Below are 2789 nucleotides of genomic sequence, written 5' to 3' on the forward strand. Positions count from 1 at the left end.
GGAAGCATGGAGCCGATGAGTTCTGTGCTAATAAAGATGATGACCCTGAAAGGGCAGAATTTTAGCTTGAAAATACCATCAGGGTATTCGATGAATTATTTTGCACTTCTGAGGAATGCTTGAAGTGTGCCATATCCTTGTTGAGGGACTCTGCATACTACTGGTAGAAGACGTTAGTTTCGGTGGTGCCTCAGGAAAGGGTCAGATGGGAATTCATCCAAGAGGAATTCCGAAAGAAATACATCAGTGAAAGATTTATGGATCAAAAGGGTAAGGAATTCCTTGACTTGAAACAAAGCCACCTGACGGTCACTGAATATGAAAGAGAGTTCGTCAGACTTAGTAAGTATGCTCGAGAGTGTGTATTCTTCGAGGCCAAGATGTGTAGAAGGTTCGAAGACGGACTTAATGACATTAGACTATCAGTGGGTGTCCTTGAGTTGAAAGAGTTCGTAGTACTCGTTGATCGAGCCTGTAAAGCCGATGAATTAATCAAGGAAAAGAAGAAAACTGAAGTGGAAACTAGAGATGTAAGGAAGAGACATGCGAGCAAGTTGTTTCCATCATAGTTTAAGAAATCCAGAGACGCCTACTCTCATTCTCATGCATCAGCAGGACATTCTTACCGAGATCGTAGGAAACAAGATTTAGATTTTAAGTCTCGAGCTACATCAATGGCTAGTGTGGGCAATGTTAGATCTTCCAAACCAGAATGCCAGCATTGTGGTCAAAAACATTTCGGCAAGTGTAGAATGAACGATGGATCCTGTTTTCGATGTGGTTCTCAAGACCACTTTATTAAAGATTGCCCTGAAATGACTGACAAAAAGAAATTTCAGAGTACAAGGGCAAGTGGCACCAATTTTAAAGGAAGACCTCAGAAGAATACTGGAGTTCGGGTTGGTAGCAAGAATGTGACGAGAGGCACTACCATAAGGTTTGAAGCTAGAGCTCCGGCTAGAACTGATACCATACATGCACGTAAAGATGCATCCTCTCCTGATGTGATCACAGGTACATTCTCTGTCTATGATAATACTGTTATTACTTTGATTGACCCTAGTTCTACTCATTCATATGTGTGCATGAAGCTGGTGTCTAGCACGAATATGCCTGTTAAGTCTACGAAATTTATGATTAAAGTGTCAAACCCATTAGGCAAACATGTGATAGTCGATAAAGTATGTAAGAAATGTCCTTTAGTAGTTAAAGGTCATTATTTTCTGACCGATTTGATGCTGTTACCATTCGATAAGTTTGATGTTATATTGGGTATGGACTGGTTGACATTCCATGATGCTGTAGTAAATTGTAGACAAAAGGCTATTACATTAAAATGTGAAAATGGTGAAACCTTTGGTTGAATCAGGTGAGCCACGGAACTTGCCTATGGTGATATCCTCCATGTCTGGCCAGAAGTGTTTGAGGAAAGGATGCGAAGCTTATTTGGCTTTTGTAATGAATACTAAGGAATCAGAGTTGAAGGTTGATTCAGTATCGGTTGTAAGTGAATATGTGGATGTATTCCCGGAAGAATTGCTTGGGTTACTGTAATATCCCGAATTAGGGCCTAATCGAAATAGTTTCGTGACCACAAATTCGAGATATAAATAATTATTTTATAATTATTTTGAGGTTTATGATATGATTGCATGATTGTGTGAAAATTTCGTGACAAAATTCTATGCATAAAGTGCTTAAGTTAAAATTAGGGACTAAATTGAATAATTTGCAAAACTTGCATTCTAGAAGTTTTTAGTATGAAATTGCTTTGGAATATTATGAGGAGGTCTTAAATAGCAATTTGACCAATTTCTAAAATTTTGGACAAAAATGGGCTTGTACATGAAAAATTTCAAAGAAAGGTATTGAGGGTATTTTGGTCATTTTTAATTAAAATTAATTAAAAGGGAAATTAAGGCCAAAATGTGTTCATCTTCTTCTTACCTTGGCCGAACCTTACCTCTCTCCATAGCTAGGGTTTCTTCAACTTCCAAGCTTCATAGTAAGTGATTTCAAGCCACGTTTTTAATGATTTTTATGTTTTTGGAATCCCGTAGCTCGATTTAGCTTATGCTAGCAATAATTCAACCTAGGGTTCATTTTTGGAAAAATACCTATAGGTGAAATTTGTGTATTTTGGTGTTTTATTATAGAATATGAGGTTTTAAATTATGCTAGACAACTTGTGCTACTCGGTTTTAACTAAAAACGAGTAAAAGGGCTTAATCGGTAAAAATAACTAATATTCATAAGTACATGTTAGAGTGTGAATTTGATTATTCTATAGAAGGGAAAAATGATCAGCATGTCATAAAACATAAGAAAATAGGATGAGGTTTAATTTACGAGCCTTGGGGAAAAAGTGTAAATATGTGAAAGTTTAGGGGCAAAATAGTAATTTTTCAAAGTTCGTATTAGGGGCTGTTTTGATGAATGTATGTATTAAATTAATTAATTTGGTATTATAGATCAAGAGAAACAAGATTCAAGTCGTGATCGAGGGAAAAACAAAGTTTACGAGTAATAGGCTGTATGAGGTAAGTTCATGTGTAAATAAAGTAACATAATTTTTATTTTAAGTGATTTAATGTTATTTATATGATATGATATTTATTACCATAAAATGTTATGCTTTGTGAATTATTGTTTGGTAATATGCAAATTATATGAACAACTTGATAAGTATGAGATGCTAGCAAATATCGATTTCTATATTTCGAAGAAGGCGATCAAAATGTGTAATGAGAAGAATCTCGTTCGAACCTTGGGAATAGATAGGGTACAAG

The sequence above is a fragment of the Gossypium hirsutum genome, chromosome A06 (assembly GCF_007990345.1).
Source record: "Gossypium hirsutum isolate 1008001.06 chromosome A06, Gossypium_hirsutum_v2.1, whole genome shotgun sequence".
In the NCBI taxonomy this organism is placed as follows: Eukaryota; Viridiplantae; Streptophyta; class Magnoliopsida; order Malvales; family Malvaceae; genus Gossypium; species Gossypium hirsutum.